This window comes from Sciurus carolinensis, chromosome 5, assembly GCF_902686445.1.
Source record: "Sciurus carolinensis chromosome 5, mSciCar1.2, whole genome shotgun sequence".
Lineage (NCBI taxonomy): Eukaryota > Metazoa > Chordata > Mammalia > Rodentia > Sciuridae > Sciurus > Sciurus carolinensis.
This window is the reverse complement of record NC_062217.1, coordinates 118,579,414-118,606,146: the sequence shown is the minus strand read 5'-3', so window position 1 is coordinate 118,606,146 and position 26,733 is coordinate 118,579,414. Positions and strand designations below refer to the sequence as shown.

The window sequence follows — 26,733 nt, the reverse complement described above, 5'->3', positions numbered from 1 at the left end:
TGTGGTTGCATCATTGCAGTATGCTGATTTTAAGACCTTTGGATATAGACTGAGAAAAGGGATAACTGGATCAAATGGTGGTTCCATTTCAAGTTTTGTGAGGAAATCTCCACACTGCTTTCCAGAATGATTGTACCAATTTGCATTCCCACCAATGTATGAGTTTGCCTTTTCCCTACATCCTCGCAAACATTTATTGTTATTTCCATTCTTTATAATTGCCATTCTGACTGAAGTGAGGTGGAATCTCAGTGTAGTTTTAATTTTCATTTCTCTAATTGCTAGAGATTTGAATAAACCAGTCCCCCAAAACCAAAGGCCAAATGTTCTCTCTGTTACGTGGATGCTAACCCACAACTAGCGAGGGTTGGGAGGGGAAAAATAGAAGTACCTTGAATTAGACGAAGGAAAATGAAGGGAAGGAAAGAGGTAGGAAAATAGGAAAGGTAGTAGAATTAATCTGACATGACTTTCCTATCCTTGTATGTGAATACATGACCAGGGTAAATACACATCGTGTACAACCACAAGAATAGTATCCTAATTAGAATAAGTTATACTCCATTTTTGTATAATATGCCAAAATGTACTCTACTGTCATATATATCTAAAAAGAACAAGTATTAAGCAAAAAAAAAAAAAAAAAAAAGAAGAGTAGGTGGAAGAACTCTTCCCATTTTTTATAGTTCTTATTGAAAGGGGAGGTTAAGTTACCCACAAAGACAAAGAATAGTGATAGGATTGTTATGTATTTAAGAACAGAAGACAAATTATGACATGTTTATCAGGAAAGTGGTAAAGTTCACAGGAGATGTAGTAGTATTACAGATCCATACTAATCCTTAAAGTTAGTGATCATGAATTCAGAAAGACCAGTGAACAAACTTTGTTTTTTGTCCTTACAAGAAGTATATATTTTAATTAATTGATTTACTAATGTTATGGGCCTATAGTCTTAAAGAAACTTAAGAAGGCAATAGTTTATTAGCAGAATTTTAGAAGAATATATTATCCCCAAGAATTAGTTATTTAGAAAAAAAAAGGACATCATTTTAATATGAATTTTAGATGGATAATGAATAGTTTCTAAGCAAATGTTCCCCACTCACTTAAGTTTTTAGATTTCCCTTCTTGCAAATATGGGGGTCACTTATAGTGGTGAGCTCTTCAACATTTCACAATGCATATAGACATTGGGCAAAGCACCATTCTTTGAACTAGAGTTTTTGAAGTTGTATGAATTTTTCACAAACTGAATTCTGGGCTGAATTTCCCAAATGTTGATTCACCTGTTTAACATTTTCACTAAGAAATAATAAGAAATGTTGAGGCACTGAAATCTCTTACTGCTCTTGCCATCTCTCTGAGAACGTTTACCCTTTTGGCAAACTCTCAGTGATTTTACATTAATATCTTTAGTGATAAAGAGGCTGCATTAACAACCTTCAGGATAATAAAAGTTAGCCCTCCAGAAATGAAGATTATGGTGCATATAGTTTTCTTTTGGGTGCATTTATCCAAACACTGGATACAAAGGGATAACCCTATCCTTGAAGACCTACTTCTGTCTTATGAAGTTATTTTTGACCAATCTAAATGTTGTAAGAGAATTACAAATAAAGTGACATTAAAATATGAAGTTAATGATATTGAAAAATGTGATATGAATGATCTAATGAGATTGATCCAGTTACTCAGTACCAAATATACATATATTGATTCTGATTCACAAATAATAACTATATCTCCAGCTTATTCAGTACTTCATTTATACTAGGTTAAACATTTACTAAATTCTAAGAAAAATATTCTAAGAAATCATGTATCCAATCAAGAAATGGCTTTGGGAAAGTGAACAAAAGACACAGAAATCCCTAATTCCATGAAGCTTGCATTTTAATGGGAAAGAGGCAATAGACTAATTGAATAAATGAGTATATTAGATGTTGATAAGTGCTTTGGAGAAAGAATAGAGCAAGAATATGTATATGAGACAATGAGACTAGAGATTAATTTTAATAGGTAGGTAAAGGAAGTCTTTACTCACACTTGAGCAAAATCCTAAACCTAAAGCAGGTAAGGAAATATGTCATTTGAGGAAAATGCATTCTAGGGAGAAGAAACAGCAAATGGAAACAGCCTAGCGGGGGAAATATGTCTTGTATATTGAAGGAACATGTAAGGTATTTGGAGTGGAGAAAGCAAAGACAAGTTGAGAGAAAGATAAGGTTAAATAGAGAAGGTAATACCAGTTGACACTTTGTAGTCCATTATAATTAACTTAGTTTTTACATCATATGAAATGGGAAGACATTGGGAGTTTTGAGTAGATGAGTGACCTTATTTGACTTTATTTTTTAAAGTGTTCACTTTGCTAATTAAGAATAAACTTCTGGGGTTTTCAAGATGGCGGGCTAGAGGGCGGCTGCATTTCATGTTGCTCCAGGACTCAAGATTCAAAAGAGGAGATAGTGAGTGACTTGGGACCAACTCAAAGCCGCCGGGTAAATTTCTCCCATTGGGGAGGCATTCCGGATGGGACGGTAGCCCCGGAACGCAGGGAACTTTGTGAAGTAGAGTGGCTCGGCGAGACGCCCTCCCCCCGCTGGAGCGGTAAACACGGACAGCAAAGCGGAGCAAAAAAACGGAGCGAAAAAATGGCGGAGCGAAGGTTCCAGGACTGCAGGCAGCTTCTCTAAGGAGGGTCAACCTAAGAAGACTCGTCTGCGAAGGGTGAGGCTCCCAGGCCCAGGAGGTAGATCCGGGCCCCTGGGAATGTTGCCTGGGAAGGCTGCCTTGCCAAGGCGGCAAGACACCCCTCACCCCGCTGGACCAGTGAACTCGGAAAGCGGGGAACTTTGCAGAGGAGGCCGCGCAGCACACTGCTTGGTTTTGGAGCAATCTGCCAGGGCTCCGGCGGCTGTCAGAGAAAGAGTGGGACGGCGAGCTATTTGGACTCAGCAACTGCCTGAGCAACGGGGAGGGGGCTGTCCTGAGGAGGTGGAGGTGCACAGTGAGTTGCTTGGTCTCCAAGTGCCCACACAGAACACCGGGTGGCTGCCTGGAGGAAGAGACAAGCGGCGGGTCGCTGGGGCTTGGAGCATATGTACGAGGCTCCAAGTGACTGCTCAGAGGAGGGGTCGCATAGCCAGGTGATTAGGTGCAAAGCATGGACTGGTCTGGGGACCTAGGCACCTTTTCTTGAAAGAGCTACACAGAGACAAGCTGAGGGGTGGAGCGAAGGTTCCAGGACTGCGGGCAGCTTCTCTGAGGAGGGGCTACCTAAGGAGACTCATCTGCGAAGGGCAGGGCTCCCAGGCCCAGGAGGTAGGTCCAGGCCCCTGGGAACGTTGCCTGGGAAGGCTGCCCTGCCCAGGCGGTAGTTGTGGACTGAGGGGAACCTCTAGGAGGGGAACTGACCAGCGAGACCTCCCCACCGGGTGAGTCTTCCCCTCCGGGTGAGGTTTTCCCACAAGGATGGTAAAACCAGAGACACAGGCCCAAACAGGCCTTTCCTCAGCCCGCAGTCTAGTTCCCCTTTGGATGACCATTGGTCAACAAGTAGAGGCACCTCTGCCCACTAGCAGGGAATATACCCAACCTGAAGACCACCACCCCTAGAAAGGCAGCTTCCTAGGGGAACACTGCAGTATCAACTTCCTCTAAGACTTCAGGCTACTGAAGGATAAGAGGGGATACACTAGCAATCTTCAGGGACATTATAAATCAATAGAGGAAATCTGCAACATCTCTGCAGTCCACCGATACCTGAACGACATGAGAAAACAAGGGAAGAAAATGCCTCAAACAAATCTGGATGGTACATCAATAAAATCCAATGACAGCATGGCAGAAGAAATGTCAGAAAGGGAGTTCAGAATGTACATAATCAACATGATAAGGGAAGCAAACGATGAAATGAAAGAGCAAATGCAGGCATTGAATGAACGCACCAATCGACAGTTAATAGAGCAAATACAGGAAGCAAAAGACCATTTCAATAAAGAGTTAGAGATATTGAAAAAAAACCAAACAGAAATCCTTGAAATGAAGGAAACAATAAACCAAATTAAGAACTCCATAGAAAGCACAACCAATAGGATAGAACACCTGGAAGACAGAACCTCAGATATTGAAGACAAAATATTTAACCTCGAAAACAAAGTCGAACAAACAGAGAAGATGGTAAGAAATCATGAACAGAATCTGCAAGAACTATGGGATGACATGAAAAGGCCAAATTTGAGAATTATTGGGATTGAGGAAGGCTTAGAGAAACAAACCAAAGGAATGAATAACCTATTCAATGAGATAATTTCAGAAAATTTCCCAAATCTGAAGAATGAAATGGAAAATCAAGTTCAAGAGACTTATCGGACTCCAAATACACAAAATTACAACAGACCCACACCAAGGCACATTATAATGAAAATACCTAACATACAAAATAAAGACAGAATCTTAAAGGCTGTGAGAGAAAAGAACCAAATTACATTCAGGGGGAAACCAATACGGATATCAGCAGATTTTTCAATCCAGACCCTAAAAGCTAGAAGGGCCTGGAATAACATTTTTCAAGTCCTATAAGAAAATGGATGCCAACCAAGAATCTTATACCCAGCAAAACTTACCTTCAGGTTTGATGACGAAATAAAATCCTTCCATGATAAACAAAAGCTAAAAGAATATACAAAAAGAAAGCCAGCATTACAGAACATTCTCAGCAAAATATTCAATGAAGAAGAGATGAAAAACAAAGAAGCAAATCAGCAAAGGGAGGAGATATCCTAAAGGAACTCTCAAATAAAGAGGAACCAAGTCGTGTCAAAAATAAACAAATAAATGAATAAAATGAGTCAAATGACTGGGAATACAAATCATATCTCAATAATAACCCTGAATATTAATGGCCTGAATTCATCAATCAAAAGACATAGACTGGCAGATTGGATAAAAAAGAAAGATCCAACAATATGTTGCCTGCAAGAGACTCATCTCTTAAAAAGAGATACCCAAAGACTAAAGGTGAAAGGATGGGAAAAAACTTACCATGCACATGGACCCAGCAAAAAAGCTGGGGTATCCATCCTCATTTCAGATAAAGTGGACTTCAAGCCAAAGTTAATCAGAAGGGATAAAGAAGGACATTTCATACTGCTTAAGGGAACCATAAATCAGCAAGACATAGCAATCATAAATATCTATGCCCCAAACAGTGGCTCACCCATGTATGTCAAACAAATCTTCTCAATCTCAGAAACCAAATAGACCACAATACAATAATACTAGGTGATTTTAACACGCCTCTCTCACCACTGAACAGATCTTCCAAACAAAAATTGAACAAAGAAACCATAGATCTCAATAACACAATCAATAATTTAGACTTAACAGACATTTATAGAATATACCATCCAACGAAGAATGAATACACTTTCTTCTCAGCAGCACATGGATCCTTCTCTAAAATAGACCATATATTATGCCACAAAGCTAATGTTAGCAAATACAAGAAGATAGAGACACTTCCTTGTATTTTATCAGATCATAATGGATTGAAACTAGAAATAAATGAAAGAGTAAAAAACAGAAATTATTCCAACACCTGGAGATTAAACAATATGCTATTATATGATGAATGGATAACAGAAGATATTAGGAAGGAAATTAAAAAATTCTTAGAGGTAAATGAGAACAAAGAAACATAATATCAAAATCTCTCGGACACTATGAGAACAGTACTTACAGGAAAATTTCTTTCATGGAGCACATTCAATAAAAGAAGCAAAACTCAACAAATAAACAACCTAACACTACAGCTCAAAGCCCTAGAAAAAGAAGAACAGACCAACACCAAAAGTAGTAGAAGACAGGAAATAGTTAAACTGAGAGCTGAAATCAACAAAATTGAAACAAAAGAAACAATACAAAAAATTGACAAAATAAATAGTTGGTTCTTCGAAAAAATAAACAAAATTGATAAACCTTTAGCCACACTAACAAAGAGTAGACGAGAGAAAACCCAAATCACCAAAATTCGGAATGAACAAGGAAATATCACAACAGACACGATTGAAATACAAAACATAATTAGAAGCTATTTTGAAAATCTATACTCCAACAAAATAGAAAATTTCGAAGATATCAACAAGTTTCTAGAGACTTATGAATTGCCTAAACTATACGAGGAGGACATATACACAATTTAAATAGACCAATTTCAAGTAATGAAATAGAAGAAGTCATCAAAAGCCTACCAACAAAGAAGAGTCCAGGACCTGATGGTTTCTCAGCCGAGTTCTACAAAACCTTTAAAGAAGAGCTCATTCCAATACTTTTCAAAGTATTCCATGAAATAGAAGAGGAGGGAACCCTCCCAAACTCATTGAAGCCAATATCACCCTGATACCTAAACCAGACACAGACACATCGAGGAAAGAAAATTTCAGACCAATATCCTTAATGAACATCGATGCAAAAATTCTCAACAAAATTTTAGCAAATCACATACAAAAACATATTAAAAAGATAGTGCACCATGATCAAGTGGGTTTCATCCCAGGGATGCAAGGTTGGTTCAACATCAGGAAATCAATAAATGTAATTCACCATATCAACAGACTTAAAGTCAAGAATCACATGATTATTTCAATAGATGCAGAAAAAGCATTTGATAAAATACAGCACCCCTTCATGCTCAAAACACTAGAAAAAATAGGGATAGTGGGAACGTTCCTTAACATTGTAAAGGCCATCTATGCTAAGCCCATGGCTAATATCATTCTTAATGGTGAAAAACTGAAAGCATTCCCCCTACAATCTGGAACAAGGCAGGGATGCCCTCTCTCACCACTCCTATTCAATATTATCCTTGAAACTCTAGCCAGAGCAATTAGATAGACCAAAGAAATTAAAGGGATACGAATTGGAAAAGAAAAACTCAAACTATCCCTATTTGCTGATGATATGATTATATACTTAGAGGAACCAGGAAATTCCACCAGAAAACTCTTAGAACTCATAAATGAATTTAGTAAAGTAGCGGGATATACGATCAATGCTCATAAATCTAATGCATTTTTATACATAAGTGATGAATCTTCAGAAAGAGAAGTTAGGAAAACTACCCCATTCACAATAGCCTCGAAAAAAATAAAATACTTGGGAATCAATCTCACAAAAGAGGTGAAAGACCTCTACAATGAGAACTACAGAACACTAAAGAAAGAAATTAAAGAACACCTTAGAAGATGGAAAGATCTCCCATGTTCCTGGATAGGCAGAATTAATATTGTCAAAATGGCCATACTACCTAACGTGCTATACATATTCAATGCAATTCCAATTAAAATCCCAACGATGTACCTTACAGAAGTAGAACAAGCAATCATGAAATTCATCTGGAAGAATAAGAAACCCAGAATTGCTAAAGCAATCCTTCGCAGGAAAAATGAAGCTGGGGGTATTGCAATACCAGAACTTCAACTGTACTACAAAGCAATAGTAACAAAAATGGCATGGTATTGGTACCAAAATAGACAGGTAGATCAATGGTACAGAATAGAGGACACGGACACAAACCCAAATAAATATAATTTTCCTCATACTAGACAAAGGGGCCAAAAATATGCTATGGAGAAAAGATAGCCTCTTCAACAAATGGTACTGGGAAAATTGGAAATCTATATGCAACAAAATGAAACTAAACCCATATCTCTCACCGTGCACAAAACTAAACTCAAAATGGATTAAGGACCTCGGAATCAGACCAGAGACCCTGCATCTTATAGAAGAAAAAGTAGGTCCAGATCTTCAACATGTCGGCTTAGGACCAGACTTTCTCAACAGGACTCCCATAGCACAAGAAATAAAAGCAAGAATCAATAACTGGGATAGATTCAAACTAAAAAGCTTTCTCTCAGCAAAGGAAACTATCAGCAATGTGAAGAAAGAGCCTACAGAGTGGGAGAAAATCTTTGCCATCATACTTCAGATAGAGCACTAATCTCCAGAATCTATAAGAACTCAAAAAACTCAACACCAAGACTACAAATAACCCAATCGACAAATGGTCTAAGGAAATGAACAGACACTTCACAGAAGAAGACCTACAAACAATCAACAAACATATGGAAAAATGTTCAACATCTCTAGTAATAAGAGAAATGCAAATCAAAACCACCCTAAGATTCCATCTCACCCCAATCAGAATGGCGATTATCAAGAATACAAGCAACAACAGGTGTTGGCGAGGATGTGGGGAAAAAGGTACACTCATACATTGCTGGTGGGGTTGCAAATTAGTGCAGCCACTCTGGAAGGCAGTATGGAGATTCCTTAGAAAACTTGGAATGGAACTACCATTTGACCCAGCTATCCCACTCCTTGGCCTATACCCAAAGGACTTAAAATCAGCATACTACAGAGATACAGCCACATCAATGTTCATTGCTGCTCAATTCACCATAGCCAGATTGTGGAACCAACCTAGATGCCCTTCAGTTGATGAATGGATAAAGAAACTGTGGCATGTATATATATATAATGGAATATTACTCAGCCATAAAGAATGATAAAATTATGGCATTTGTAGGCAAATGGACGAAATTGGAGAATATCTTGCTAAGTGAGATAAGCCAATCTCAAAAAACCAAAGGAAGAATGATCTCGCTGATAAGTGGATGATGATACATAATGGGACGTGGGAGGGGTTAGTTTTAGGGTTAGAGTGAGGGTGAGGGAGGGGGGCAAGAATGAGGGAAGGAAGGACTGTATAGAGGGAAAAGAGGGATGGGAGGGGTGGGGGGAAGGGGAAAAATAACAGAATGAATCAACCAACATCACCCTATGTAAATTTATGATTACACAAATGGTATGCCTTTACGCCATGTACAAACAGAGAAACAACATGTATCCCATTTGTTTACAATTAAAAAAAAAAATCACACAATCTAAAGCCCAAATCCTTTGGTAAGACTTTTTTGAGCACCTTCCTGTTGAAACACACCCCAGTTCCCAAGATGTGTGATTTCCCTGCTGCAATGAGAAACAGCTTGTTCAACCAAAAAAAAAAAAAAAAAAAAAAAAGAATAAACTTCAGAGGAACAACTGAGTACACAAGAAGACCAGATTGAAGGATGTTGCAACTATCAGGCAAGAGAAGCAATGTTTAAGATGGGGAACAGAAAGGACAGTGAGTGAAAGTATTTGGATGTTAGATATATTTTCAAAGTACAACGGTCAGGATTGTTGGATAATGGATGATGGTGTATTAAAAGAAAGAGGGAAAGTTGACTCCACAGTTTTTTATCTGAGCAACTGGAAAACTACAAACTGAAACAAGGCCAACTAAAGGAGGAGCCTTTTATACGTTAGTCAGTTTTTCCATCACTCTTATGAAATACCTGAGATAATTAACTTACAAACTAAAAAGTTTATTTTGGTTCATGGTTTTAGAAGTTCCAATCCATGATCAATTTGCCCCATTGTTTTGGATTGGTAGTGAGGCAGCCTATCATGGTGGGAAGTGTGTTGAAGCAAAACCACTTACCTCTTCAGCCAGGAAGTAAAAAGGAAAGAAGAAGGGGCTGAAGTCCCATAGTCTCCTTTGAGGGCACACCCCTAATGACCTAAGGACTCTGATAAGGGCCTTTCTTTTAAAGGTTCTACTGCCTCCCTATGGTACCTTCTTGGGAATCAAATCTTGACCCCAGGTCCTTTGGAGGACATTCAGGATCTAAATACAGCAGAAAATAAAGAGGAATAAACCAATGAGACTAGTGTGAAGCAGTCAAATCATAAAACTAGAGACGGAGTCTAGATTTCAACCCAGGAGTTTGGGGTACCTCCAATTCCATTGACTTTAAGCACTATTTTTACTTGGCTACATTTTATAATTCTGGCTACTTTTTAGTTTTTCATTTTGGTACTCAGGGATTGAACGCAGAGGGACTTTACCATTGAGCTATATGTCTAGCACTTTTTTTAATTTATGATTTTGAGACAGGGTCTCACTAAGTTGCTTAGGGCCTTGTTCAGTTGTCAAGACTGGTCTCAAACTTGCAATCCTCCTCCCTGATTATTCTGGCTATTGATTGTATCATTTCAAAGTCCTAATCTGTTTCTATAAAACAATGCTAAGTGGTATTCAATGTACCTGAAGGAGTTGATATTTCTCAAAACAAGATTGCAACAATTAAAATCCTAAACAATGAGGAGAAACTTAATGAATATTAAAAAAAAATTACTGTGTATGTCAAGCATGATTCTTTGTCCATTATAGGTGGTATCTCATTTAATCCTCTTTTTAGGTATTATGTTCCCCATCTTTCATATAAAGGTCTTGAGGTTAACAGTGTTTACTTTATCATGTTCATACATGTTTTAAGAGGCAAAGCAAGATTTTCTACCCAATTCTGTATGATATTTTCTATTATTTTACATTACATCATCCATACCATTCTGACTCTAAAATTATTTGAACTATTCTTTTAAGCAACTTTGAAAATTCTAATAAAATATGCAGTAACTATTTCATAAATAAGAGAATTCTTCCTGTGCTATTTCTTATATAATCCTAAAAGATTTATTGTCTATATGAATGTGTATAAATAATGTCCATGTATCATGAAAGATTGGCATAACAATGTTTCTAATTGTGGCATCTTAATATTCCAAACAAACACACGAACAAAAAACACTTCACAGAAAGAACACAGTAGAGCTACTGTTATATTGAAAAATAAGATCTGCTTTTTAAGGAAAGGTTCTCTAGGGCAGGCCAGGATCAAAATTCGAAATTTGCTCTCTAAATCTGTTGAGAATATTAATCTTTTCAATAAAACTGGAAGCCAAATCAAGGCTAAAAGTGTCAAATAAAACATAGCATGGGCCTTCTTTTGGCATTAGGTCCAGGCAGAGACCATCTTACTTCTTAACATGCAGCTCCCTGGTGCTGCTCTCTTAGGAGAGAGAGCGAGCCAAGAAAATCTTCTCATTAAAACTAGCACTGCAACCTAAACACTGACCTCTGCTCAGAGAAGAGCTTCAGAATTTCTTGTTTGAGCTCTTTGCGTAAATGTGCAAGAGTATGAAGAGGTGCAGGGAACTATAGATTATCTCTTAAAAGCTTCACAAAGAATAATTTGAGCAGGAAACAGAATTGTCAGAAAAATTTTGCTTGCCCTTAGGAGGGGTTAAATTGTAAGCTAAAAGGATTCATTTCTCTCTCCTTCCCTCCCCATCTGTATTATTGTAGCCTCTGAAACAATTCAAAGCCTAAATTTAGCAGTCCTTGCATAGCATTATTTCTTATCTAGTATATCCAGATATTGTCATAACATGTATCCAAATGCTTTGTGTATCTGCCAACATTCTTACTCTGGAGGTGAAATGACAAAGCGAATGTTTACTGTGGGTTAATAATAAAATGTGCATGAGAGGCTGCCTTGGCATTAGATTGGGGGTTGAGCTTCACCTGGGCCAGCGTGTCCTCTCAGCACTTGCATCTGAACTTCTTCCCAAACACCTCTCTCTTGAGCTCAAATTCCTCAGTCGCTGGAATTTTTCGAAGCTGCCCCTTCCACTTCACCTGTTTCTCATGGCTACAGAAGGCATCCTTGCCAGTTGAAATCTACTTCCTTGAAGCTTTTGCATATGAGTTTTAGATGCTACAAAATATTGGAGTCTTTTTCCTTTTCCAAATTGTGACTATTTAACTATTGAAACAAAAGTTATTTGCTGCTCTTTTTGGTATTTTCAGCCAAATACCTTCAATTAACTCTTCCTCTGCATGAGAGATTCAGGATTGTTTCTTGCTCACTTAACCCTGAAAATGCATCGGATTCACTGTTTAAATTGCTGTCAGTTTGTAGCTGCTTGACATTGGGAAAATCATTCGACTTCATTTTGCTGTAGTTTCCTCACCAAAGTATTGAAAATCATGACAGTACCTAATGACCTTTGTACCAGAGTTCATGGAAAACACTTTAAATATTCAATAAGGACTCAACATATGTTACTACTACTACTGCTTCTATTCCAATGGCAGATAGGGGCTACAACTTCCTTGTTTTAAATGTTGCATCTTCACACCAAGTACCAACATTCTGTTGGATAGAATATAGAGTAAAGTTGGGTAGTACCTATATAGATTTTCCAGACCTTCTGCCATCTCTCACTGCCCCCAGATTATACACTTATCTTTCTAACACAAGAAGAGTCATGGGGCTTCAATGCTCTTTGGCAATTCTTCTATAATTTCCAATCATTTCTTTTCCTTAAATGCTCTGCAGTTCTTCCAAACCAATTCTGACCTCACAAACCTTGGTCCTTCTATTCCCTCTTCACTATCACACCTCTCCTATTTTGCTGAGAAAATTGAAGCCACTGAAGAAGAACTGCGTCCTTTTCCTATCACAAACCTCTTATGATACTGCATCCATGCTGATACTTTCTTCCTTTCTGCCTATTATACTGAGATTTTCCCTCCTCTGGTAAATTCCTCTACCTGCCCTGCTTCCATACTAGGCTCTTGATATATTTTAATAATTATCTTTTTCTTTTAGCATCACCACCTTCTTTCTCATAGATGATCTTCATTAGAACTAAGGTATTCACACCTTGTTCATAAAAAATATCTGTTAAGGTTTAGTGTTAAATTCTATACAGGTCATGCTTAAAAATATAAATTGGACAAATCTTTTTAATTAGCCTTGCAAAGGTCTTCAAGGTGGTAATTATTATTGCTTTTATTCTAAAAAATAATTTGTAATTAATTTAGTAAAATTGTAAAATCAACAAAAATGTATATACTTATCATATACAACATAATATTTTAAAATACATACATAGTGGAAAATTTAAATCAAGTAACTTATGTGTTACTTCATATACTTAACATGTTTGTGGTAAGAACTCTTAAAATCTTCCCTCTTAGCATTTTTCTAGAATATGAAACATTTTTGGTAACTATAGTCATCATGCTGTTACAATACATCTCTTGAACTTATTCCTCTTACCCCACTAAAATTTTATATCTTTTAACCAATATCTCTCCTCTGTGCTCCAGCCACTGGTAGCCACCATTTTATGCTGCTTTTGTGAATTCAACTAATTTGGATTCCACATGTAAGTGAGAATGCATGATATTTGTCTTTCTGTGCTTACCTTATTTCACTTAACATAATGTTATCCAGATTCATTCTGTTGTTGCAAATGACAAAACTTCCTTCTCTTTTAGGTTGCATAGTATTTCTGTGTGATATATACCACATCTTCTTTATCAATTTATATTTTGATGTGTATTGATATTGATTCTATACCTTGGAAATTATAAATAATGCTACAATACACATGAAAGTCTTCAACATATTGATTTCATACTATTTGGAGATATAACCAAAATTGGGATTGCTGATTGATATGGTAGTTCTATTTTTCAGTTTTGAGAAGTTTCCATGCTGTTTTCCATAATGCCTGCATAATTTATTTTACCACAGACAGTGTGTATGTGTTCCTCTTTCTCCACAGATTTGCTAATACTTATCTTTCATTTTCTTGGTAGAATCGATAGTGATATCTTATTGTAGTTTGATGTGTATTTTTCTAATGATTGGGGTAATATTAAGCTTTTCTTAATATACTTCTTGGCCATTTATATGTCTTTCTTTGAGAAAGTCTATCCAAATTCTTTACTCATTTTTAATTAGTTGTTTTCTATTGAGTTATTTTAGTTGCTTATATATTTTTTACATTAACCTCTTATCACAATAAGCTTTGCAAATATTTTCACCATTCTGTAGTTTACATTTTCACTTTGTCAATTGTTCCTTGGCTGGGTAGAAGTTTTAGTTTTATGTAATTTCATTTGCCCATTTTTGTTTTTGTTGTCTGTGCTTTTGGAGTCATATCTAAAAAATCATTATGACATAGTCCTCTTCCCTTTGTTTTCTTATAGTAACTTTATAGTTTCAGATCTTACCTGATTTAAATCTTTATTCCATTTTGTATTGGTTTGTGTAAATGGTATAACATAAAGGTCTAATTTCATTCTTCTGCATGTTAATTAATATAGTTTTTCTCAACACCATTTATTACTGAGACTGTTGTTTCTCCATTGTGCATCTTTGGCACCTGTGTCAAAAACCTGTTGAGCATAAATGTGAAGATTTGTTTCTGAATTCTCTAGTCTCTTAACATTGGTCTATATGTTGTTTTTGTGCCTGTATCATGCTGTTTTGATTACTGTAGTTATGAAATATATTTTGAAGTCATGGAGAGTGATACCTCCAGCTTTGATCCTTTTGCTCAAGATCACTTTTGTTATTCAGAGTCTTCTGTGGTTCCATGAAAACTTCAGGATTTTTTTTTTTCTATTTCTGTAAAAAGTAACTATGGTGGTTTATATCTGAAAAGTTCTCTCTAAAGTCCATGTGATAGGCAAGCTCAGCTGTGCTCAGAGGTGAATTGATTGAATTAGCGAGGTCTCAGACCTCACCAGTGGATTAATCCATTTGATGGACTACTAATTTGAATGGATTTACTGAGAAGTGATGAAAACTATAGGTGTGTTGGGGGGGTCATGACTAGAGGAAGTGAGTCTGGAATCATAACCTGGAGAACTCTATCTGTCTCTGGGTCTTTCCTGTTTTTCTCTCTGCTTCCTGGCTGTCATGAGCTGCACAGCTTTGAGCCAAAATAAAGCTTTCCTTCTCCAAGTAGTTCTTTCTAGGTACCTTGTTCATAGTGATGAAAAACTGACTAACACAGTGCTGTTTAAATTTTAATAGGGATTATATTGAGTCTGTAAATTGTTTTGGGGTACACCAACATTATAACACACCAGTTCGTTCAATTTGCAAGTAGGATAGATTTCCAATTTTTTTTCTTATTCATTTTTTTCATCATTTTAGAAGTTTGTATTGTATAGTTCTCCTACCTCCCTGGTTAAATCTATCCTAAGTATTTTATATTTTGCAGCATCACAATTGAGTAGTTTTTTTGATTTCTTTTTTGGATAATTCATTGTTAGTGTATAGAAATACTATTGATTTTTGAATGTTGATTTTTGTCACTTGCAGGTTTACTGAATACATTTATTAGTTTTTACAGTGTTTTTTGGGGGAGTAGAATCTAGATTTTTTTGTTTGTTTTTTATGTGATTATAATATATACGAACAGTGGTAATTTAATTTCTTCCTTTCCTGTTTGGATGCCTGTTTTTGTTTCTCCTACTTATTTGCTCTGACTAGAACTTGTAGTACTATATGATATATATATATATCATATAGTACTACATGAGCACTCTCTCTCTCTCTCTCTCTCTCTCTCTATATATATATATATATATATATGTCATATATAGACTTTCATATTTTTGTGCTCAGGTGCATTTATTTTATACCTTATTCACTGAGCAATTTTATCATGAAAGGGTATGGAATTTTGACAAATACTTTTTCCTCATCTATTAAGATGATGATGTGGTTTTTGTTTTTCATTCTGCTAACATGATGTATCACATATTTAGATTTGCGTATGCTGAACCATCTTTGTATCCTGTGGATAAATCTCATTTGATCATGGTAAATTATTCTTTTCAATGTGTGCTAGATTTGGTTTGCTAGTATTTTGTTGAGGATTTTTGCATTTTTTTTCATCAGGGATATTCACCTTTAATTTCTTTTTCTTGTACTCAATATGGTTTTGATATCAGGGCATTGCTGGTCTCATGAATTCACTTTGGAAGTATTCCCTCTTTTCAGCTTTTAGGAAGAATTTTAGAAAGATTGGTGTTGGTAGAATTCAGCAGTGACGCTGTTCTTTGATAGAAGACCTTTGGATATTGATTCATTTTCCTTATTAGTAATTGATTTGTTTAGGTTTTCTATGTTTTCATGATTTATTCTTGGATTGTATGTGTCTAGGAACTTATATATTTCTTCTAGGCTATTCTATTTATTATTGTGCAGTTTTTTGTAGTAGTCTGTTATTATCCTTTATATTTCTTTGGTCAGTTGTAATGTATCTTCTTTCATTTGTAATTTTATTTGAACCTTATGTCTTTGTTTTTATTAATATAGCTAAAACTTTGTCAGTTTTGTTTCTTTTCAAAAGAAAAAAAAAGGACCCACTCAGTGCTTGCCAAGCACAAGGCCCTGGGTTCAATCCCCAGCACCCCAATAAAAGAAAAAAAAATGTGTTTCTTGTCAGCAAAATATTGTTTTTTGTTTCATTTTCATCCATTCAGCCACTCTATATTTTTTTGTTTGTTTGTTTGAAGGTATTTATTGTGGAATTTATTTGCAATGATAAAACCTTGAAAGAAAATTAAATGTCTAATGCTAAATAATGATAAAGAATGACAATCATATATTAATTCAACATAATATTAGCAGTTATTTGTAATATTTACAGTCTCCTTCAAAATTTGAGCAAAAATAATGATCCTCCAGATAAAATAATTGGTAAGAATTCACTAGTTCTATTTTTACAGTCATGTGAAGAATAAGTATGAAATACAAAAATGATGGGAGAGTAAACAAAACAGCATAATTGTATTAGGAGGGTAAAATGTTCTTTTTCATCTTAAAAATTATTTTAATTTTTATATAACAAATTAAAATTAACACCAAAGAGTTGTTCTGCATGTGATCAAGATTCAAGATGGCATCTTGTAAGCTGCAAATAAAAAGACTTCCCTATTTTTAGAATTCAAGTAATCTTAGAGAAATAATTTGTCTGCTCCATTGGATACTATCATGCTAAGCGAAATAAGTCAAACCCAAAAAACCCAAGGTCATGTTTTCTCTGATATGCAGATGCTAATGCTAATTCACAATAAGGGTGTTGGCGCTAGGGAAGAATAGTTACTTTAGATTACGCAGAGGGGAGTGAAAGGAGGGAAAGGGGGATGGGGGTAGGAAGGATAGTAGAGTGAAAAAGACATTATTACCTAATGTGCATATATGACTGCATGACCAATGTGATCCTACACTATGTACAATCAGAAAAATGAGAAATTTCACTCCATTTATGTATGATTTATCAAAATGCATAAATGCATTCTACTGTCATGTATAACTAATTAGAACAAATAAAACAATTGAAAAAATTTTTTAAAAAGACATTCTGGCTAAGAGAAGTAAGTCAAGACTGCAAATTTCAATAGTAAGAATCAAAGTCTGAGCAAACTTATGTAAAGTTGAATAGCCACTATGTATTTTGATTGGAGAATTGAAACCATTTGCTTTCAAGATAGTTATTGATAGGTAAGGACATACTACTGCCAGTTCGTTATTTTCTGGTTGTTTTGTAAATTGATTTCTTTTTCCTCTGATTATCTTCTTTTGTAATTAGGTAACTTTCTTTAGTGCTATGTTTTAATTCCTTACTCCCCTTCCCTTTATTTTTGCTGCTAGAGTGTTTAGACAGACTGGTCTGGTGCTTGTATCTGCAAATGCATGAGCCTGGGTCTTTGATATGCAGGGTTGGACCTGGAACTTGGATCCATTAGGGTAGATTTGATCCATAGATGTGGCCCTATATCTTGAGTCCACAAGGGTGAGACTGTATTCACAGGGACTGGATTGAAGTCTATTTCCATTTGGTTTGACCTGGAAGTGGTGTAGTCTTTAAGCCTGAGTCTGCAGGTATTAAAGAGGTGCTGGGATGGGCCTGTACCTGGGCTACCTGAGAGAGCTGATCTGATGTGGCAGAGGGACTGAAGTTGAGTCTGTTGGAATAAGTCTGGCTCCTTAGTTCACACCATCTGACTTAGAGCCTGGATCTTTTCCTCCTCCTCCTCCTCCTCCTCCTCCTCCTCTCTTCTTCTTTCTTCTTCTTTCTTCTTTCTTCTTTCTTCTTCTTCTTTTTCGGTTCTGAGTCTTAAGAGGTGGTCCCTGAGTCTCAGTCCATAGAATCCAACCTGGTACTGGAACTTGGGACTGGCTGGTTTCTGGGACAGAGTTAAAGCCTCAGTCTACACTTCTTAGTCTGGGGGCTGTCCTGAGGTCTAGGATTGTGGAGAAAGGACTTAAGTCTCAGTCTATGTGGGGAACGACTTGGAGACTGATATTCAAGTGCTGGTTTGGAGGGTATGCCCACAAGGGCTGACCTTGATCTAAGGTTCATAGTAGCTAGTCTGGAATCTGGATTCACAAGGGCAGCCTTGAAGGCTAAATTTGTGGGCATTGATCTGTTGGGGTTTAATGGGATAGGCCTTGGCCCTGGTCTCCTAGAATAGGCTTAGACTTTGAGTCTTGTGGAATATTGGGCCATAGGAGCACACCTGGAATAGAGTGGGCTTGGAACCTCTGTTCATGGGTGCTAAACTAGTGCTAAGACCTGAATCCTGGAGTTGAACTAGGCTGACCCTGGTTATGGGTTGGTCTGAAATTTGGAATGGGCATGAAGCTTGCATCCATTGGGACCACCCTGGAGACTGGGTCTGAGGGTGCTGGTCTGATGGCTAGGGCTCTGGGATGCTGGGGGTGGACCTAAATCCTGGGCCCATGAGAGCTAGTATGTGACAGGGACGTCTGGGGCTTCTTGGCTCAACCTCATCCTGGAGTGAGCCTGAGCCTAAAACTAAGGGGGCTGACTTAGTACTGGAGAAGGCCTGAAGCTCAAGGCTGCTGTTGCTTACTCAGTACTGGGACTGATCTAGAACTTGGGGCCCCTAGAGTCAGCCTGACTGTTGGGTAGACACAAAGATTAAGTCTATCAAGAATCCTTGAGTTTGGGACTATGAGAACTGGTCTAATACCAGGGTGGGCCTGGAGTGTTAGTCTGTGGGTGCCAGCCTGGAGTCTGAGACCATTATAACCTGACCAGCCCTGGGTTTTGCTGGAACAGGCCTAGTTTCTTTAAGGCAAAGTCTGATACTTCCTTTTCTCTCCAACCCCAAGGGGAGAGTATTTCTCTCCATGTTATACATGCTCCATTTGGTACAGGATGACAAAGGAATGTAAAACTCTTCTTATTACCATTTTCAATGTATCTCTTCTTATTGTTATGCTATAAATAAGATTCTGAAATCTCTTGATTTGCTTAGCTCTTACAAAGTTATTATGTATAGAGAGTTGTTCAAATTAAGGTTTTAGCTTCAGGAAAAGTGGTGGAAAGTCCTAAACTGCCATCTTTATAAACCTATACACCTTTTTCACAATCTCATATCTACTTTTTCCTTTACTTTGCATCTATTCCTTAATATACTATAATCATATTTCTGCTCATTCTCTATTGAAACTGTTGCAACATTTGCAACAATTTTTCAATCATTCTTTCCTTAAACTTTCCTTTCTCTTAGTATCCATTATATCACACACTTTTAGTGTTCTTTCTGCTTCTCTGGTCTTTTCCTATTAATCTGTTTTGTGGATATTTTTCTATTCTCTATGTTAGTGTTCCTTTTAAATTTTGTTCCAGACTCTCTTTTAAAGAAAACTCTATATATTTTCCCAGAGCAACTTTGTGCATTCCTTTGACTTAAAATCTGATCTATATTATGCAAATAGATTTCAAATACACATGCTATGTCATATATGTGTACAATAGTCAACATGTCTAGAGGAGATCTTGTCATGTTCCTTCTAACTCAGTCACACCTGCCTATTTTCTCATTGCCTCTCAGTGAATGGCACTTACGTACATTAACTGGCTTCCTAACAAAAGGGCTAGGATCATCTTTATTTATCTTCAATATTATTGGATGTAGCTAAACTGATTCTTATAATGTACAAATCTTAATTTGGTAATCGTCACCAGATAACTTAACAGTGCCCCCCCCATTACAATTTGACTAACTTATGGATCACATGTCCCCAATCTTTAGGTGGCATTCATATATCCAAATCTTTTCTAAAGAACATGACTGCAATTCACAGAGTATCTTGGGCAAATTCCTTTTGTTTAATAATGAGTCATGAGGTTCTGAACTGGTGTGGAATTCCATGGAATTAATAATTTTTTTTTCTGTTATTTGTTTAATTTCCTATTAAGTGCTTATTCATCATAGCAGACCAGAGTAATTTCTTGCCAAGTAATTTTTCCAATATTCTTTTGAATGTTAGCAGTCACTGTTGGAAGCACAGGGGCTACTACCCAAGATCAATCGAATCAGAATCCTTGGGAAATTGATTTAAGTCAAAATCCTTTGTAATAGTTGTTCTAGGGACTCTAACAAGGTAGCTGCCAGGGTGTAAACCTAGGGTTGCGAATTGCTAGGCCATGGAAGAATTCATAACAGCAGGGTCAATAAGATGGAATCATGGAAGTTAAGGCAGCAGGAAGGAATCACATCATATGCAAAATTCTTTCAATCTTTGAAATGGGTTAGTTAAACTACTCCAAATTTTTGTAGGGTGCCTATATCATTGGGAATAGCCCGGGAGGGCAAAGTTTAGTTCTCTAAGCCCCATGCAGAATCTTGTCTATCAACCTTTTCTTTGAGCTCATTATCATTTCACAATTGACTTTTAAACACTATATGGTTTTTCTTCTAAAAAACAAAAAACAAACCAACAAAAAACAACCTTCAACTTTTTATCTCTACTTTTCCTCAAAATTATTCAAATGTTAATGACATGGTGAAGGCATTTGTAGTCCCTTTCCCCCAATTACATTTAATAATTCCAGCCTGCCTGTCCTCAAAGCACTTTACATACTTACCTGTTTGTATTTACTTTCCTGTATTTGATTTTTTTTGTTTGTTTGCCTAACAGTTTCTCACTCTGAACTGTGAGATCCTGGAAAGCCGATAGTACATTATAAATACTTAATAACTACTTACTGACTGAATGATTAGGTAAAAAGATCACATACTTTAACTTTCCTGGTTTATAGCACATGCACCCTTATAGTTATCTTGGTGTCATAATATCTATTTATTCTTTTTTCAAACATGACATCTTGTGTGTTAGGTCCTATGCTAGGCACTATTATTTCTAATTCACTTTTGTCCATTTTACATATAAGCTTCTCATGGAGTTTGAGGTGAAGTCACATCATTTTTGTTTTCTAAAGAAAAGAAGGCTTTCAAGAGCCTTCTAGTTCTCCTAAAATGTCATCTCATAAAATTTGAGGCCATGGACTTAAACTCACCTTTCTCTAAACTTTTTGGAATCCAACATGCCTATATTTCTGCCTACTAAAATCTCTAAAGTTAATAATGTAATTTTTCTCAGAGTTTCCATTGCTTGAGTCACAGATTTATTTTCTGATTGTTTAGCATGAGACTAGAAAAGCAGTGCTCCTGTGATTGCCTTTACATCTGAACAGCATTCACCCAGGATGCAATATGTCCATGAGAATCCCAGTTAGTGAACAATTGAAGTTCCCTTTATTGCTCTGTATTGCCTTGGTTCCAATTGCAGTCTCTTCTCAGGAAAATTACATCTCTTTCCTCATTCATTGACTGGAGTTTAGAGTATATTCTAATAATATGTTATTTCCATCTCTCCTTTACCTGTAAATGTAGATGGCCTTAGCAGACTAATAATCCAATATGTGTGTATTTTCATACAGGCATATTGATATTGATAACTTCCAATATCCTCTTCACCCTCTGCAAATGTCAGTACTATAATAAAAAATTAAAACTTTTATTGCTAGAAAGAAATTATTGGCTCTATTGCAGATATACTCCGTGATGATTGTATAATTACATTTATCTTTTTGAGCCATAATCCCATATTTTGTTTGTTACTGACTCATCAATTGTGCTTTGATATATACATGGGTGTGCATGCATTCACACCCATATTCAAATGTATGGTTTGAGTAGATATTCTATTTTCTCATATCAATTTTTATCCTAAATTTACTTACTAGTTTTTTTCCACTGCCATAACATTATCTATTTTTATTTTGCTATGCTACAACATTTTTTTTAATTTCTTCAATTTCAAGTTACAGTCCCCACATGGAATTAGAAATTAATGTTGTTTCTTCAAAATCCCAGCAAGATTTTTGTAAACACAGACATGCTTGTTCTAAATTTATCAGGAAAGGCATATGTCCTAAAGTTGCTAACATTCTCTAAAAAGAGGGTAATAAAGTAGAAAGAATTACTCTACTTGATATTGTTTTACTCTGTAGCTATAATAATCAAGACAATGTGTTACTGACAAAGGGACAGATATATGGGTCAATAGAAAAGAACAGTGGACCCAGAAACAATCCTACACAACTATGTTTTACTAATTCTTGACAAAGGTATGATACCAATTTAATGGAGGAAGGATAGACTTTTCAACAAATGGTGTTGAACAATTTGAAATTCATAGGCAAAATATTAACCTCAAATTAAGTCTCACATTGTACACAAATACAAACTCATAATGGATCATAGATATATGTAAAATATAAAAATATAAACTTTTTTTAGAAATAGAAAAAATATTTTGTATCTAGGCCTAGGCAAAAATTTAGACCTCAAATCACAATCATGAAGCATAAAGAAAAAAAAACAATAAATTGGGCCTCATTATAAATAAAAAATTTTACACAGTGAAAGTACATGTGGAGAGGATAAAAATGCAAACTACAGAATGAGAGAAAATAATTGCATTGTGATACATACATACCATGGAATACCATTCAGTTATAAAATGGAGCACCTTGATACATGTGACAAATTGAATGAATTTCTAGGGAATTATGTGCATGTACACACACATAAACAATTCCAAAACATTACCCACCATATGATTCCACTTATATAACATTTTCAAATAATAAAATGGAGAAATGGAGAACAGTATAGTGATTATGTTGGGGCACAGGAGTAGGAAGATTGTGTGAGAGCAGATGAGGACACAGTTATGGTTTTCAGGGACAGTATTGTTGTGTTGGACCTGCTTAATATCTTAATATCATTGTAAATGCATGAACCTACACACAGGTTACAAATTTGTATAGACCTTAACACAAAAACCCTCACACTCATAATTATATGTCAATTAGTACAAGTAAAACTAGAGACATTTGAAAAATCAGTGTTGATATTGTGGTACTATGGTTTTAAAGAATCTTATTATAGGGAGATAAGTTGGCAAAGTGTACAAAAGATGTGCCTGTATTTCTTATAGTTGTAGAGAATGTTCAGTTATTTCAACAAAGATTTTAATTAAAATTTATTTCAGATAATTGTGTAATGTTGTAGTTTGTGGACACATAAATTTGAGTTTTTTTTTTTGGAGTCAGTGAAATATACTCCACTGGCACTACTGCACAACTTGTACTTTCTTCTTTGTATAAAATTTCTTTGAATGCATCATATGTATCATGATTTGACAATAGAAGAAATATATTTGAAAGTAGAGAAATATAAATGACCAATGTGAAATGAACACACAGGGTATGTGTCTTTTCTGTAATCAATTTTGAATTTATGACAATAGAATATACTTGTAATAATTGTCACAGGGAATTAATAACCATTGATTTGGAGCAGAGAAAGCTCACAATAAAGTATTTGTTAAACCATTTTATGTGTGGCTACAGACCAACAATAGAGCAGGATATGTGGAATATTGTCAAATAGTTATAAAGGAGAACTTTCTGAACTAGATACCTATCCCATCTGAATGGTTTGGTAAAAATAATATCAACTCTACTAGGAAATAAGAAAATTTCCATAAATAGGCTCGAATATGGAATTTATAATGACATTATAACTATGCTCACAAAATTTTCAAGTTCTAAAATAAATGTTGATAAGAATAGAGTCCATTAAGAAATGAAGAACATCAGTATCATGCTCCCAGTCTCAAGATCTTCAATTACCCAGAGAAGCAGAGTTGCTATCTTCCTAAGATTAAATATATCACATTCAGCATAGACTTGAGGAAGAAAACATTTTCTGCTTGGAAATAAAATTTAGTTTGATATGAGAATAAAATAGAATCACAATTGCTAGTGGAAAGATTTACAAGTATATATATATATATACACATTAAGTAACTAATATTTTGGATGATTTGTTATTCTTTATTAACTAACCTGAACACTTAGTTTAGCTTTGCTATAATCTGGTTGTTGTTATTACATAACCTCTCTATATTTATCTTTATCATCTATCTATTAATATTCTCACCCCCTCTATTAAGCTTCCCTTTATGGGGAAAATTTGAAAAGATCTTTTCGATATTCTGCTTAAAGAGTTGACCTAGGAACAAGTACTTCCACACTAACCACTAGAATTTATCTGGCTTTCTGGAATTCTAAAGTAAGGCCTTTGCTAAGATTCTGAATTTTTCATGTTAAAGAAGAAACCATGCAAGGATGTCATTGCAGAAATAATAAATTAAGTATTTAATGTTATGCTAATAAACTTCTTTCTGTCCCTTATTCTCTAATGTATGCTCACAAAGGCTTATTATTAACTGTGGGCTTTCAAAGTCTTACAGAAATGTTTATTATATGTACTTTTGAAAATGGCAAGTATTTATATTTATCACCCTGTCTGGAAATGTTTCTAGCCAAGGGAATAGTTGAGCTCAGGTAAACACACAGGAGCTTGTATTACAGTTATAGAACACTGAATAGCTGTGGTAGGTTAAGTGTATTCTAGCAAATTGAAAAGTGGAGATATGCCAGTGCCAAATATCTTGGCAGCAATTCAGACACTGCAACATTCTGCACAACTGGTGTGTAGGGTGAGTAATTTTCTACCTGACCTGATAATTTTCTGTGAATAGATTCTGGTATTGCTTAAATGACTTAGTCATATTTTCTCAGTGGAGGGAATGTGTAAGATATGATATTAGGGTGTGTGTGTGTGTGTTTGTGTGTGTGCATTTTTGTGTACTTTAAAGAAATATCAGCATTTTTATTGCAGACTTTTCTAAAGGAAATGAGAATTTCAGTTTTCTATCAGCTCAGGCTGTTGCAATTTAAATTACGTATGGGGAGTTCAGTAGATGATTCTGACTCAAAGAATATGTAGAAAAAAGTACTTTCCTGACTGGTTGCATTTTATCTGCATATCATTACATTGAAGCGTGAGTTATCTGCTGCCCATTTACCTAGGAAGGTCCTTTTTTAGACAAGGCAACCAGCACAAATAAGTTCTCAAATCTCACTCTCATCCTAGAGCTGGCATTTTTAGTTTTACTTATAATTCCAAATGTGTCCTACTGTAGTTTTCTCTTATTTACAGAGTCCCTGAAAGGAATGAGAACCCTGCAGGTTATAAGAAATATTTGGCACACATTTTGAAAGACTTTTTAACAAAGGGACAATATTGCTGACTATTAACACTTAACCAAATACAGTTCTATGGTGTTCCTGAATTCTACTACCTAGAAAACTAATCCTGAGACTTTCTCTTAGATTTTGTTATGATAAAACAAACCAGTGGGCACATGTTGAATGTTTTAAATAAAATAATTAACTTTTCTTCAGTTTTCAAATTTAAAAAGACATATTTTTCAAAAGATCAGATGATAACTGAGATAAACCACAGGTGTTCCTGTTAGGTACTGATACATATCAAAGCATCCTAAATTGTATTGTTTTAAAAAAACAGCAATTATTTATTTTCTTGCATATTTTCTGAAGGTTAGGAGCAGTCATAAACCCTCTTCTTGATTCTTGGTATAGGAGAATAGATCCTACCCTTCAGTGAAAGAGTGTTAGACTTTTTTTTTAAGAGATCATGTGGAATGCAGTATTTATTTAGGAGGCCATTTATAGAAAATGTAAGATGCCACAACAGGCAAATTTATTTTCTATAATGAAGTTTTGTAAAATTGGTGGCTTAATCATCTCTCTCTCTCTCTCTCTCTCTCTCTCTCTCTCTCTCTCTTTCTCTCTTTCTCTCTCTCATCACATATATAAATGTGTGATGGAATTTAAATCTTTAAATTTAATATGGCATAAAAAATATTTACCACCAGGTGCAGTTGGCACACACCAGCTTGGGATGCTGAGGAAGGGGGATTATAAGTTTGAGGCCAGCCATAGCAAATTAGAGAGGCCATAAACAATTTAACAAGACCCTGTCTCAAAATGAAAAAAAATAAAAAGGGCTGTGGATGTTGCTCAGTGGTTAAGTACCTCTGGGTCCAGTCCCTACTACCAAATAAACAAACAAACAAACACAAAAGTATTTCTCAACAGCCTAAAATCATTTTTCAAAGGATTTATTTCAAAGACTATAACTTTCCTTCCTAAGGATAGGTCACAATTATACAACAGCTTTATACAATAGTTCCATTTATTTGCTGTTATAAACAAATACAGCACTATACACATACAAAGTAGGATTGGATAGAAGGAGAAGCTCTCTTGAAATGTGGTTGTAGCTGAGATCCTACCTGTTCTGTTTGGTACCCTGGAGCCTAGATGGCCTTTCAAAATTGTCACAAATTGAGGAAAGTTGACTGGGCCTTTGTATCACTAGTTCGGCCTGTCACTAATTATGAATATCTGCTGGGAAGGGGCACTGCCTTAGGTAAAGCAGTTTCCTGAAACGAAGGGCAATTCCTAGTGAGGGTCTACGCCATGAGTGATCAAAAGAAGACATTCCCAGCAGCTGGGAGATGGCACATCCATTCTGAAGAGGGGATTTCATTGAGTTCTTCCAGTATGGTCTAATGTGCTAAGAAAGGAAAAGGAAAGAGGACTAGAAAGTAGGCGCTTAGTGATCCATCTTACTACAGTGACAATATATATTTACCCATTCATATTTGTGTTTTCTAAATATTTTGTATTTATCACATATTCCTT

At 35.8% G+C, this 26,733-nt stretch overlaps 1 protein-coding gene across 4 annotated transcripts in view; it reads left to right on the top strand.

The window, feature by feature from the left end:
* The window catches only part of Ctnna3 (catenin alpha 3), a 1,721,400-nt gene that overhangs the window by 997,770 nt on the left and 696,897 nt on the right, over positions 1-26,733 (top strand). The window lies entirely within an intron of this gene.